Below are 15,750 nucleotides of genomic sequence, written 5' to 3'. Positions count from 1 at the left end.
ACCATTAGAAGGGATGCACCTGCTCACTGCTCTACTGTGTGAGTGGAAGAAAAACACAGTCCCACCTGTTCGCTGAAATTTCTTCACCTCTGCACAAAGCTTTTCCTTTCCTGAAGCCAGACTTCAAATGCAAATGTCACCAGAGAAGCTAATATTTGCATGTAAGGCAAGTTACTGGTTTCTGATATTGCCTTGCCAGCAGACAACCTCTTGGCAGAGATGATGAGAATTCAAGGGAGCTCAGAGACGACATGAGGATGCTTGTGTCCAGCTAGCTATTGGCCCAGAAACAGCATCATTCCTCACCATGCCTAAAGCAATGGCCAGGCTGAAAAGGACCAGTGTCCCTGTGACTTTGAAACAAAGAAGGCAGATAAACTCTGATTGCACCCAATCTGTAGCTAACCCAGAAGACCTTGCTCAGTGACACAGTGGCCCTTTATTTATTTTTTAAACCAGAAAATGTTTTAAAATTTATAATTCCATAATTATAATGTTGGTGACAACATTATGATTATTGCTTGTCTGTACTTTAGTATTTTCACCATTTGTGAAGAAACATTAAAACAAGGTAAATAGTGGTGTACTGAGTTTTGTTGTTGTTGTTCTGCTTTGTTTTTTGATTTTTTTTTCCTTTTTAAGATGGTTGTTTTAAGACTTAACAATGGGAACCCCTTTTGAGCATGCTCTGTATCATTGTGGAGAACCAAGAGGGCCTCTAATTGTAACAATGTTCATGGTTGTGATTTTTTTTAAATAAAATTCCAAATGTTTATAAACTGTCAAAAATATCCTTGTTGATTTGATAATTTATGTCCATAAGTCCAAGTTCCCTTCTGTAGAGTATTTTAATCTTTCTCCAGTGGTATTCCATTTTTATTTGGTAAAATAGACAACATTATTATAACTGGCCATGCCTTTTTGGCTTTCCAAAGTACTGAGATAAAAAGAGTAATGGTCTGTAGTGAGAAAATGTGGGTTTCTCTCACATGCTAACTCTGTCACATTCTGAGAGTGCTATGGCTCCAATATTTCATATATTTCAAAGTAAGCCTGGACTCTATTCTCCTTAAACATATGGTGTCTCCCTGTAAAGGTAATTTGTCTGTCCCAGCAAAGTGCATTTAATAATCTCTATACTCATTTTCTTAAATAAAACAAGTCAAAGAATGTTCAATGGTATTTAGACAACCCCAAAGATGTTGGCAAGACCCTGTCTTCTCATTTCCACAGTGTACGCAAGATCCTCCCTTGGAGAGCCATTGAGACTTGCTGGTTTCCTCTAAGTTAGAGAAGATACCAAAGTCATGGATAGCTCCTTTCAAGTCAGTTGCCAGAAAAACCTGGCTGATATCTTGAGTATTTAATCTTCTTTTTTCAGAACTCTCTCAAGCACTCAGAGAAATTGAATGGCCCTGTTTTGACCTACCCTGGGATGACTACATGCCTTGGAAGTCAGAGAGTTCCCTAACCAGCTAATCGGGAAATTAAGGCCCTGGTTCTAAAAGGCTATCCCAACCAGACCCTTCCAGGAATGATGCTGGTAAAGGCAGAAATGCATCCTCTCATAGAGGGGAGCTGTTTTATTGAGATGGCAGCTGTGATTGGCATTGTGGCTGCTGCCACATGACCTTGAAGCAGAGACACTCAAGAAAGGTTGCCCAAGATACAGACCTCGGAAACTGTGAAATATAATATGTGTTTAGGCTTCTTATATCTGGGGTGATGGTCATACACAGCAACACGAGATTAAAGAAATCTTTTGTGAGTTCCTTTTGGAAATCTAAAAGGATTTAAATGTGAATTCCAGGGCTACTACTAACATTTTATTTAATTTTTAATGGAAATGTTTGATTTTCCATAAACATTGAACAAATTAATAGCATTCCTATTCTCTGAAATTTTCTAATGCTAACATGAAAATAAACATTACAATATTCTAGTTTTTCTGTAACTCCAAATTTCAGGTTTGTTAAAATTATTTTGGAATTAGAATATAATTTGATTTAGTAGGATTTTAAATACCAGGTTAATTACATGTCCTTCTGGTCATCCCCACAAGCTGTCACTGGGAATTGCCACCCTTCTACGTCACGGGTGTCATTTGGTACAGTTATATTTTAAACACCCTGAACCTAAGGAGCCATAGCACTCTCAGAATGTGACATAGTTAGCACGTGACAGAAACCCACATTTTCTCACTACAGACCATTACTCTTTTTATCTCAGTACTTTGGAAAACCAAAAAGGCATGGCCAGTTATAATAATCTTGTCTATTTTACCAAATAAAAATGGAACATCACTGGAGAAAAATTAAAATACTCTACAGAAGGGAAGGAATTCCTGACTCCTCCTCCTCATCTTCCACTCCCGGCGGCATCTCAAAAGCACACAGCTAATCGACTGGCCAGTTTATAAACATTCCTGATTTCACAAATAAATTTCAAGTCAAGAGCTCTCTTTGGGGTTAACTTGCTCTCTGCATAGGTTAATTTAAATAGCAGAGAAAATTTAGCTTGAAAGGATAATTATAATATTTCACCCCCTTTTATCGCAGGTTATGTAAATGAGGCTTTAATCTTTTCACAGTTCATATTACATTAATACAGGGAATAAAAAGACCTCAAAATATCGTGTACTGTCAATCATTCTAGAAGAATATGCTCACACAATCGTAGTGAGTACAAATTGGACTAATTCCCATAATTGTGTGCTGTGCATATTGTCAACAAGTCAACAGATGGGCTTATAGGTTGGCAGGGTTCTCAGATGGGCAGAATAAATTGTCATTTTTTACCAGATTGCAAGGCTTTGGATGGGGGGCGAGGTATTTGTTTGGTTTTGTTTTTTGATTTTTTTTTTGTTGACATTTCTCCAATATCAAGAGTATTTATTGAAAACCTAGGGACAGCCCCAGAGAAGCAAAATTCAACTCATGCCCCCTTTTAACCTACAATTTTCACATCCTGCCAAAGGTAATGAAAGGCCTAACCCAGAGTGACAGACCTCGGCTGCAGCTGTATCCTCCACTTTACACCATGGCTCTTGTGGGAGTCTCTGTCATTCACAGTGTTGAATAGTGAAATGTGATGCTTGGAGAAACGTGGCACCATCGTCGAGTTTAATAACTATCAGAGGGAGGCTGGCAGATAAGCTTTAACCCCAGGGCATTAAAAAAAATCAAAATACTGATTTTCACCCACACAGGCTAACCCAACATCATGTGTTTAGAGGAGAGAGAGAAAGAGAGAGAGAGAGAAAGAGAGAGAGAGAGAGAGAGAGAGAGAGAGAGAATGGGAAAGGGAGAGAGAATCCTTTCATGATCATCCCAAATAATTATTCCTTCAAGGAAGCGAGCATGGACAGTATAAGGCAGAATGTAGTGTTTAACATGTCTATGAATAGACTGGCTAACCTCAAATTCCTCTACTTAACTAGCCACAAGCGAGGAAGACACACATTAGTTCCAAAGCCTCAGTTCCCACAAGGCAGGGTCTGCCTGGCTTCCAGACAATCTTTGGAAAGTTTACAATCCAAGTATATACATGTATGTGAAATGTTACAATTAAAGGCATGATTTGTACACTGTAAATATACCAATGTTTTCAACCAAACCACAGTGGCAATTTATAAAGAGTAGAACTTGAGGGTTTACAGTGTGCTAGAGAGGCACATTGGCCAATCTCATTCCTAAATTTAGTTTTCTTGACAACTATCTGAATGAGATACAAGTACCATCATTTCACAAAAGAAAAGAACCAAGGTGCAGAGAAATTAAATATATAACCAGATTTCACCACACTATTGGTAGGCTCAGAGGAGCACCTGAGCTGTAGCACTGTAGGACTCCAACCTCCATGCCACACTCTTATAAAATAGAACCACTGAAATATTTCTGAAAGGCACTGTCTTCCATCTTCAATGGTTTAGTGCACCTGAACACGTGCACGCCTCTTGCCTGTGCTGCCCCATTAAGCATGCCCGAACTGTAACTATTACTGATTCTTCCTAGCTTCCCAATGCCCCACTTAACATTTAACCTCTAATAGATGCTCAAGATAATTTCTTAAAGTTCCTTGAGAAATTTCAGCTTCTCAGAGGAACTATTATCTTCCATTAAGGAAAGCTGTCTACTCATAGAGAAAGGCCACGTGTCTCCTTGAGCAAAGGAAAGTACTGAAAGATGAGCAGACACAGTCATGGGTCTGGAGCTGTCAAGTGGAAATGGAGCTAAGATTCTGCCAGAGGCACTCCAACCCATCAGTCAGCACACACGTATTGATTATCTTCTGGATGCTAAACTAATCCCATGGTATCAGCAGCTGCCAAGCCGTGAAGTCAAGGTGACGCTTGACATTCTGAAGGAACATAAAACTGTCGTTGCATTATAACTGTCATTATGGTAAGTTTACTGGGGAGAAGTTTTTTGTTTTTTGTTTTTTTTTTTTTTAATTCCTATCCAGGAAAAAAAGAAGTACAGCTGCTAATAGTAATAAATATCAAAAATGTGGCATCATTAAAGACTGGTAATTCCATCTTACCTTCTTTTCTTGTTGATATAAATAAATCCGTTTGAAGACATAGGGAACAGAGAAAAAAATCCTCTTGGTAAGAGTAAAGAACCAGTGAATAAACACACCTTTCTTCGTGCAAAAGAAAGAAGCCGAACTCACAACATCCACAAAATTAACTCACTGTGTGTAGACACTAAGACAGCTTAACTTTCAGTACAGCGTAGAGCAACATGACGTCCAGTTGGGGGCACGGATCCACCAAAAGGGAAATCAAAATGTGAGCCACAAATGGTAAAGGTAGCAAATCTGGCTTTACAAACATACCAAGGAAAGACGAGAGCACACACTGGAAGAGAGCGTGTGCAAATCAGGATGCCACACGGCTTCATTTCCAAATAGATTATCCTAAAATATACAAGGAAGAGAAACGTAATTAAAAGCAAAACAGAGTCAACGCAATGTTTAAAACGCACAAAGCCCTTGAATAAACAAATAGCCAAGAAGCCCCACATGAAGACAGACAACAATATCAAGCCTTTGGGAAACGGAGACAAAACTCATAGTGAGGTACCACTGTGTTTACAAAACAAAAAGTTACAAATGGGAAGTGCATGGAGAAGTGGGAGCCCTGTGTCACCGAGAGGATGAAATGTGAGCCTGCCTCAGTGGACAGTTGAATGGGTTTTGGGGAAGAATAGCATGGGATATGTATAGGATCCAGTGGTCCCTCCCTGCTTCTGTATCCTAGCAACTGAAAACAATGACAAGGATGCAAACATAACATTGTAACCAAGTGTGCAAAGCAGTATTACTCACAATAACCAAAGGTCAGATGCACTAAGTACCATTGTAAATGCCTGTATTGGACTATTACTCAACTGTGTAAAGGAATGAGATCCCAACACATCCAACCAAAAGGAAGAACTTCAAAAATGTTATGCCACATGAAACATAACCAGATACAATAAAACAAATACTGTTTGTGTGAATTATCAGAACATTCATAGGAAATAAATTAGAGATTAGCAGGGTCTAAAAGATGCAGGGTACATAGACAGTTAAATTATGGCTTAGCACTCATAGCACTCTGAAAATGAAAGGGTAACAAAAAAGCCTTAAAAAACAGTGGTAGTACTTACCCAAAACTATGAATGGAATTAGTGCCATCAAACTACATGCCTAAAAGCAGTTAAAACCACACAGTTTATGCTTCATATATATTTACAACAGTAAACATTATTTATAAGGGGAATAAAACAAAATCAGTGAGTAAATGTTGCCCTTCCCAATTCAAGCTGTGCTCTCAGCCAACTTTCATAAACACTGCTGGTAGATCACCATGGTGATATGCTTGCCAGGAGACCCAAGAGGTCCCAGTGGTCCTCTCTAAGGCCTCTCTTTCATCATTTGCCTCCCCCTAAGCCCCTGTGAATACATTCCCTGGCATTTACTTGTCTGAATTTCCTCCCTGATGAAAGGGCCACAAAACTAAGTTCAATTGAAACTATTTCATAAAACGACAGAAAACAAGTTATCATCAGTAGAGTCCAATTCATTCAGGAACCTAAGGGGTAAAAGAACGCAATCAGAATTCCACTCCAGGTTTGCAATGAAAATGGTTTACAGCAAAATGTTATTCTCCTCCTGGGGATCAATCTACTGTTTGCTTTCAGCACCTTACATAAACTTCCCCCAAGCAAGGAGGTGGCAATTGTAATAAGTAAGAGCATATATTTAGATGCTTTAAATGTCTCCTCAAAATGACAAGACATTGACTTTTACTTTTAAAAAGATAGCAGGGCATTATAAATGTCCTTGTAATCCACGATGGGACCCTTAAACCTACCATTTTACCTTACACAGTCACATGATAATGAAGATCAATATAAAACCATCATGACCACAGTCAGATGGGATTCTTGGTAAACATGTTGTAGAAGACGTCAGAGGAGAAATAACTTTAGTTCTGTTGCTCATACTGGGGGAGCAGCACTCTTAGAGAAGGATCAGTATGGAATCTAGGATTATAGCTCAATGGCTCAAATGCTTACTAATTCCTGGATTCGTGTAAAAGTCAGATGCAATAGTTCACATGTGTGTGAGCCTAGGACATGCCTAAAGGCTGAAGGAAATTGAAGACATGGCACACAATGATGAACAACAGAAGGGACTATCTCAAACAAGATGGACAATAAGGAGACTCACTGGAGGTTGCCCTCTGACCTCCACACATGTGCTGTGGTAGGAGTGCACTTGCATGTGTATGTACATACACATCCATGCAAGCAAGCACATGCACAAAGAAAAAGTTTTATTAGTAGCACTTATTTGTAACAAGGGCATTTATACATAGACCTCAAATCTGCATATTATTTTTTTGGTTGGACATAGGTTTTTCTTTCTCACATAATATATCCTGATTATGGCTTCCACTTCCTCCACTTCTCCTAGTTCCTTCTCTCCTCCCCTCTCCTCACCTTCCTTCAGAATCAACCCCTTTCTGTTTCTCATTAGAAATCAAATCCATATTTTAAAGGCCACAAACAAAAACCAATTCATGAGTGAACTCCATTATTTACCAACAAATCATCTTTTTTTTAACTTTTTATGGATTCTCTGTGAATTTCCCGTCATGTGCCCCAGTCCTACTCATCTCCCTGGCCTGTCAGATCCACCTTCTGCCCTTGCAACCTCCACCCCCACAAAGAAAAGGAAAATAAAACCACACAAACAAAAATAAATTTTAAAAAAAGAAATACAAAGCAAAGCATAGGAAACATCTGATCGCGGAAACTGTAGTGTGTCTGAGTGTGTCCCACAATGTACTGGCTGGTTTTGTGTGTCAGCTTCACACACGTTAAGAGTCACCAGAGAGGAAGGAGCCTCGGTTAAGGAAATGCCTCCTTGAGATCCAGCTGTAAGGCATTTTCTCAATTAGTGATCAGTGTATGAGGGCCCAGCCCATTGTGAGGAGTGGTGCCATCACTGAGCTGGTGGTGCTGGGTTCTATAAGAAAGCAGGGTGAGCAAGCCAGGGGAAAGCAAGTCAGTAAGAAGCATCCCTCCATGGCCTGTGCATCAGCTCCTGCCTTCAGATTCTATCCCTGGTTAAGTTTCTGTCCTGACTTCCTTTGGTGAATAACAACTATGTGGAAGTATAAACTGAATAAACCTTTTCCTCCCCAACTTGCTTTTTGGTCATTGTGTTTCATCCCAACAATAGAAGCCCTAACATACACAAAATACCCCTCTGTCCACACATCTTCATTTACAAATGTTCACTGCAATGAGTTCTGGCTCTCAGTCTCTGGCTTCTGTCACACTGTCAATATTGGGTCCTCACTAGAACTCTGCCACATTATCTTATTGTCCCATGTCACGAAGACCCTGCAGCCTTAGATCAGCAGAAGTGGACCTTTCATATATTCTAACAATTCATAGAGGATGTAGGTTTTTGAATGAGCCAACTCAAAGCCCTGGACTTAGGCCTGCGTGGTATCTGAGCTGGCCAGCCTACAGGTTCTCCTTTGTTAGCACCACCAGGGAGAGCACTCTAGCACTGCTACAGCCAGGCCACCCAAGGCTCTCATATTCTTAGGGCTGGCTCACCCATGCCTTAGCCATCAGGACCAGCTCCACTGTATTGCTCTGCTCAGGTGGATGGCCAGCTCTCTCAGCTGTTACAACCAGTCAGTGCAGAGTCAGAGGTAGCAAGGTGGAAGGTAGGAGGGCATCACACTGGTGCCTGCTTCACCTCAAGGCAGAGGAATGGTAGGACCAGCTCTCACTCTCTGGTGGCTCACCCCAGCCCTCCATTAGAACCAGCTCTAATGTGCTGACCAGGCTAGGTGTGAGGATTTCTCTCCCAAGTGTTGGAGCTGGTGAGGAACAAGACCAGCTCACCTGCCCTAATGACTCTAGGGTCAGCAATCTTTACTACTGCAGGTGGTGAAGGGCAAAGTGGGGAGGGCATAAATTCATCATCAGAAGAGTGGTGGGGCCAGTTTTCTCTTGGTCTCATCCTTGGGGCAAGCTGTATTGCCACTGAGAGCCATGCAGCAGCAGGGGTCAGTGTTGATGTCCATGGCTCATATTACCACTAGAGACCACAGGACATCCATGGTCTTGGAAGCCACCTCAGACCACATTGATGTCCAAGGGCTATGTAAAAATGGCCCTGCCCCTCACTGGTTGTAGTACTCGGCTGAAGAGGTAGCCCCACCTCTCACTGGTGGCACCACTCAGGAAAAGGTTACCTACACCTTGTCCAGTCAGCACAGTAGAGCTGGCCCCTGGTATCAGGAGTACAGGAGAGCTAGTCCAAGGGCATGAGCTGGCCCTGTCCCTTCTCTGCCAACAAATATTTTTTAAACATCTATTATGTGTGAGGTATTTTAAAAAAGAAGGCTTTTGGTGACTCCACCTTTTCCTTAAAACCTGCAGTTTGCAACGTCATCTCCTCACTTCACATTCTCTAGGCCAAACCTTCACTTGCTCATCATGGGTATCCATTCTTTCGTCCCCTGAAGACTCCAGAAAAGCATCTACCAGGCATTGGTTTTCCACCTTCAAAACCTACAGCAAAGCTTGACTTATAGTTTAAATGCTTATAACTTATTGATTGAAACAGAATGACCAGTACGTATTGGCTGATGGATCAAGTTTAACAGTCCCTACTGCATAGACCTTATTCAAGTAAACAATCACAAATTTCACCTCTAAGTTCTCCAAACAACCATAAGTAAGAGTCTCTGTCTCTAGAAAGGAAACACTGGAAGGGAGTGACGTCAAGCTGAGAGCACAACAAAGGTGCGTTCTTGTGCCTGGTGTTTGTGCATATGATCCTTTTGCTTTCCTTTCACTATTTTCTATATTAGCTCCACAAAGATGCAAGGCATGCATGGATGACAGTGCCTTAGAATGGATAACATGGCGTCACACACTCACTACACAATAGGGTTCTTTGCTTCTGTGATCAAGCATAAAGGGAGCACCTTCTCTCTTCCCTATTCACCAAGGCCAACTCGAGCTCAGGTGCATTGTTGTTTTGGCCTTCATTCTCATATTATTTTACGCTGATATTAATGAAGACTAGTTAACTCAGTTGCCATTTATTTCTGTTTATTTAATTTCCTAAAAATAAAGTCCTTACCAGAAAAAAAAGTAAGCTAAGGCACTGGTCAGACTAGACCAGGCTGACCATAGAAGACATGGGGGATGCCCTCTGGACACAGCCATCCTGCAACTTCAGACCCTTCTCAGGATCAAGGCTTCTGAGACCTGAAGCCAATTAATAATTGCTACTAATGCTTCTGGGTCAGATATACATTTGAATTTCAGTTATTTCTAACTATAACAAGGAGTCATTTTCCTAAAAGTCCTTTTTTTTTTTTTGGTTTTTCGAGACAGGGTTTCTCTGTATAGCCCTGGCTGTCCTGGAACTCACTCTGTAGGCCAGGCTGGCCTCAAACTCAGAAATCCACCTGCCTCTGCTTCCAACGTGCTGGGATTAAAGGCATGAGCTACCACCACCTGGCCCTCATTTCTTCCAAAACTTGTAGAAGGGGATTGGAGATTTAGCTCCATAATAGAGTGCTTGCCTAGCAAGCACAGGGCCCTGGATCCAGTCCTCAACTCCTAAAAAGAAAAGAAAAGGGGGAATGAGGAGGAGAAGGAAGGAGAGGAGGAGGAAAAGGAAGGAAGAAGAGAAGGAGGAGGAGGAGGAGGAGGAGGAAGAAGAGGAAAGAAAGAAGATGAGAGAGAGAGAGAAAGAAAGAGAGAGAGAAAGAGAGACAGATAGAGAGAAACAGCTTGTATGAAATAGTGGGGTATACTCCTGGCACCAATAAACACTCCACACCTCCACAGATGTTAGCATCTGGGAAATGGCTATGGAAATGGTGGTCAGAAGTTGCCAGTAGACGTGGAATTTCAGTGTCAGTTACAGTTCAGTGCTGGTTCAGAAAACCATGGCCTGGGGAGTGGGGAAGCGTGGCAAAGAGGAATAGAGCAGAGATGTGTGACTCAAGGCACCTACTATGTGTCCACTGCACACATGCCAAAGAGTCAGTATCCCACCCATTTCAGGAGAGAGAAAATGAGGCCCAAAGAAGTTTTGACATCATTTGTCCAAAGTCACTTAGCAGGCAGGGAGGAGAGTTGGCATCCCAATCCCCTTGAGTCTTCGTGATTCCAAATCCAGGGTCAATTTAACATCAAAGCCTTGTTGATAAGTCTAGCCGATCTTTCAACACAGTTGAAATCCAATCATTATAGTGACCCATTCAGGCGGGCTTCACAAGGCAAAAAGATTGAAGTGCTATAAATTCTTGTTAATGGCCAATCAATCATGGCCGCCTTCTCTGTCCACACTATCACCATCTTTCATGTTGCACTCATACACACAGGATTCCCCTCAGCCTTTCCCAGCAGCCAGAAGTCACTCTTAGATGATAACATTCAGCTCCATTGACATTATCAGGTAGCTGGTGACATTCAATTAGTGAAAGGCTGGGCTCTTCTATTAAAAACACTCCAGATCGCTAGATCTCTGCAAAATGACCACAAACTCAAGTGGCATTTATACTTGTGCTAAACTAAACAGAGCCCTAAGCTTTGACAACAGTGGTGGCTCTGTATTATGGTTTCTAGTGTCCAAGCTAAGGGTCTCCCGATGCCATTGTTCATGTCGTGCCATGTTTATAACTTCCATGGGTTCACTTGAGATGTGCCAAGCTCTCAGAGCAAGAATTATTGCTGCTCTGTGAGAGCTAAAGTTATGTTTTATGTTTTAATTACTGTGCCTAAGAGATTCATAAAACAAAAAATGCCTCTAACCTGTAAGCCCCTTGCCCAAAAACAAGTACTTTCTGAAATGCTGGAGGCTACTGTTTATATGAGATAACAAGCCACATGCTTTGCTTCCTTAAACAAGTTTGTTTGACCCAATTGAACCAAATATGCTTGATCATATGTAGATGGGAGGTATGTAGGCAGGAAATACATCAAATGTGTGCTTTCTTCTGATTGGACCTGGAGGGAAATACGTGGCCTTGTGACTTTGCCTTTATAAGCCTCTACAAAATGTGACTTGACACCATTTCTGGGAACCCCAGAATGAACCTAGCCAGAGTCCATCATCTTGGACAGTATTTGATTACCCTGCATGCAAGATCTTGTGTAGAACTCTGTATAAAAGGTGGTAACTCAGGGTAATCCACAGACTGGGTTCTGAGTGTCCTCAGGCTACTCCCTGCCTGGTTTACATCCCGTGGCTAAGCCTTTCCTTGAAGACCTAACAAGATAATATTCATAAGCAAGAACCCAAACTTCACGAACACTTTTCTTAACGAAGAACAACCTGTGTTCTTTAAAACTCAAGAGGTCAGAATCTGAGACTGTCCTCTTTAGAGTTGAAGAAATCTCCTTAGGAAGTCGAGTCAAGCCAGAGTTATTCAAAACTATGGTTTTCCCCTTTTCTCAATGTCCTGCATCCTCACCTATGAATTATGAAAAATAATTTTATTAATTCTGTAATGTACAGAGTATTTTTCTCTTGCTATCCATTAATTAAACATACATTAGTATGATACCATTTGCATGACATTTATATTATATTAGCTATTATGTAACCAAGAGATGATTTAAAGTATACTGCTGGATTATATAGGTTCCACACAAACACTGTCCTATTTATACAAGAGACCTGAGCATTCTCAGGTGTTGGTATCCACAGTGGTCCTAGAGCCAATGCCATACAGATCCTGAGGAACTAGGTACTATTGAAAATAAAAAATGTGAATATAAAAAGCATCCTAACTTATTCTTTAGCAACTCCCTATAACCTTCACATCAGAACCTAAGGAAATAAAAAGACTTTTAAAAATACAAATTAAATTAAATTGAAAATGTCAAATTTCATGAGCAAAAAGACTGAGGAATTCAACGATGAGGTGTTGAAAATTCTTTATGCTGCTCTCTTCTCCACTCTCTCATCTCTTTGCTCCTGCTATAGAAACAGGTAATCGGAAGCTACTTATGTTGAAAGGCATGTAATAGGAAATAAATAAATTAAAAGGGGGCAGGGAGAGGGACAGGACACTTCATTAGAGTTACCAAATTTGGCTCATTTTTACTATTTACATGAAAAATGCTGCATTTGCCTACAAGCCAAACTTGTGAGATATTGTCTGGGCTCAATGAACTTGACTCCTCCATGACTGATGGAGAATTTCATTGAGTAGTGCCCCCCAGAGAAGATCCATCTTGTCTCTGGTAGATTTCTCAGCAGCCAGTGGTGTTTAGCTACACCATGGGGTGTGCAAAATAAATAAAGGTTAAATGATTATCAAAATGTGACCAACATTTGAGCAAACAGCATGCACCTTTGCAGGAGGGATGTCAGAATTAAGGCAAAACACACTTGACTTTGAAAATGAATCAGTCGGAGACAGCTGTTGTATACTCCTTCTCACTGGGGAAGTGTTGCAGAGAATCAGATCAGAGTAGGTCCCCAGCACCTGACCCAGGCTTCTGGGGCTCCCTAGCCTTTCTGGCCCATCACCATTCACTTTCATGTCTAGAAATCTCAAAGACTATGGTCTTTGAGCTCCTACATCCCCTTTAGAGAGGATTAGACATGAAAACTAGCAGTGTCTGTGTAAAGCTAGGATGGGGACTCCAGAGGGGGAAGTTTTTTTATCTGTTGGCCTCTACTGGTAAGCATTGTAGGAGACAATGTAGGAGACAAATGCAGGTAAGCATTTAGAGCAGACAATGCTGGAAGCAGAAGATCTCTCTTAACCAGAGTTAGCAGACTAGACTTGCCATCTGCCGACCAGTTTGAAGAGCCTAGATTATCTCATTTAATCCATATATGGTCCCATGGAGTCGCCCTTTTATTAACCATAGTTTTCAAATAAGGAGACAACAATAGTTCAAAAGCAACTTACCCAAGGTCATACAACTAAGAAATGGGGAAGCTGAGCTGGGCCCAGTTGGCTGGAGACATTCTCTTAACAGAAGTGCTACAGTGCCACCCTCTGGTCCTCATGGAATAACATCCTTTGCCAATGAAATCCAGTACCATGGATTGAAGGTGTAGTGTGTGTCCCCTGAAAATCTACTTGTTGAAAAGTAATGCCCAGTGGGAGAATATCTGGGGATGGAGCACTGGGACGTAATTAGGTCAGAAGGTTATAGCCCTCAAGAGTGGGAATAATGTACTTACAGTAGAGGCTTCAGATAGGTCCTCCTGCAAGGAGGTATTATATTGAGAAACCAAGTCCACAGAGGATGTGGACTCCCTCTGGTTAATAAATGGGCAGGTGCCTTGAACCTGACTGTCCCAGACTGTGGGACTCTGAAAAGTGAAGTCTTGTAGTTTACGTCCCTTTGTTGATGGAACTTCTTTGTAACATCCACAACAGACAGCAGTGCCAATCATATTATATAAGCTTAATCAAAATTTAAGCCTGTGGAATGAAAGAGCTCATTAGAGAGGATGAATACAGATTTCATTTAAATGTGAATATTTCGACATTACACACTAGGCAGGAAATGAACCTTAAGATTGGGCACTTTGCAACCAACACAACCTAGAGGATAGAGAATACAGAAGTAAGAGGGAAAAAAAAAGAAGCTTTAATGGCAATAGCTCAAAATCCAAATATAGTTTAAAAATCAATAGTACTGTATATACAAAAAACATTATACAGATCATATTTATGTATTTAGAAATATATGTGAATATACATATATTGTATAGCAACAATTAATGAAAAAAGGCCATGAATTTTAAAAAGCAGAGAGAAGTAGATGGGAGGGTTTAGAGAGTAGAAAAGTGGAAAATAATGTAGTTATATTTTAATCTAAAAAAATAAATATATTTTTAATGATACTGCACTCATATCCTGTCAGCAGCTACATCTGTTGGCCTAGTTCTTTTGTGGATGTCCCAGCCTCTCTTTCTCTTCTGGAAACAAAGCCTCTGGTATGGCTACTCCTGATGGTGTCATCAAAGTATTCAAGATTATGAAGGTGTGCCAGCCCTCGAAGCCAGAAGCGAAGACACTCAAGAAGGCCCCGCTCTTCTCTCTGAGAACAGAAACAACATCCTGGAAGAGAGCAGGGAGATCCTGGTAGGAGACCTGGGGCAGACTGCAGAGGACCATTACACCACCTTGGTCAAGATGCTGGCAGACAAAGGCTATAGCTATGCTCTCTAAGGTACAAGCTAGAGACCAAAGAGAGTAAGAAGAGGAGTACTGGTGTTCATCTTCTGGGCACCTGACAGCTTGTATCCCCCAAGAGCAGGTCTGAGGCTGCTCGATACCTAATGCTCTATGCAGCTCCAAGGATGCCATCCAGATAAGGATGCTGGGGGCCATGCATGAATTACAAGCAAACTGCTATGAGGAGGTCAAGGACCACTGGACACTGGCAGAAAAGCTAGGAGGCAATGCTATTATCACCTCGGGGTGCAAGCCTTTGTGAGTTACCTCTGTTCCTCTGCCTGGAGCATCTAGCAGTCTCAGACATGCTCTTGGGGGGTACAGGCTGCCCCTTTCCTACCATACTGGAGGTGATGGGGGATCCCCGTGAAGAAGGAGCAACTCCTTCACCCAAGTTGCCAAACACCCCACCACACCCACTCCCCAGACCATCTTTTCTCCATCCTTGACAAACTGCCACTGATCTTCTAATTCCTCTTGGGTTGAAGCAGAACAATTCCCCTCCCAGGCACACAGTTTTAGAGAGCCTTGTTTCTTAACAACCCCCCTACTCCTCATCTCTCCCCATACTATGCTGCCAACATTTAACAGCAATATAACTGAGCTTGTCAGTTTACTTCTGTGTTTAAATGGAATGTTATGGAAATGATCCTCTCAGACATCTGGATGTCCTCCATTTCCTTCAGTTCTTGCTCACTTCTGAAAGCAGGACCACTAAGAGACCTTCAGTGTAAACAATTTCTGGCTCACATTAACCCATGCCTTTAATTCCAGCACTTTGGAAAGTAGAAGCAGGCAAATCTCTGAGTTCAAGGCCAGCCTGGTCTACAGAGCAAGTTCCAGGACAGCTAGGGCTACACAGGGAGACTTTGTTTCAGGAGAAAAAAGAAGAAAATTTTTAAAAATAAATGGTAGTTCCTTGAGAGATTTAGTGTTTTACAGTAAGACCATGGTGGAGTCTTTGTGGTGATCGTGATTCTTTTTTTTTTTTTTTTTTTTTTTTT

At 41.4% G+C, this 15,750-nt stretch overlaps 1 pseudogene; it reads left to right on the top strand.

The window, feature by feature from the left end:
• Positions 1–12,421: 12,421 nt before the first annotated feature.
• On the top strand, positions 12,422–15,008 carry LOC116104532 (annotated as a pseudogene).
• The last annotated feature ends 742 nt before the right edge of the window (positions 15,009–15,750 follow it).

The sequence above is a fragment of the Mastomys coucha genome, unplaced genomic scaffold (assembly GCF_008632895.1).
Source record: "Mastomys coucha isolate ucsf_1 unplaced genomic scaffold, UCSF_Mcou_1 pScaffold22, whole genome shotgun sequence".
NCBI classification, from domain to species: domain Eukaryota; kingdom Metazoa; phylum Chordata; class Mammalia; order Rodentia; family Muridae; genus Mastomys; species Mastomys coucha.
Note: the sequence above shows the minus strand (reverse complement) of the source record. Positions and strands in the feature narration are given on the sequence as shown.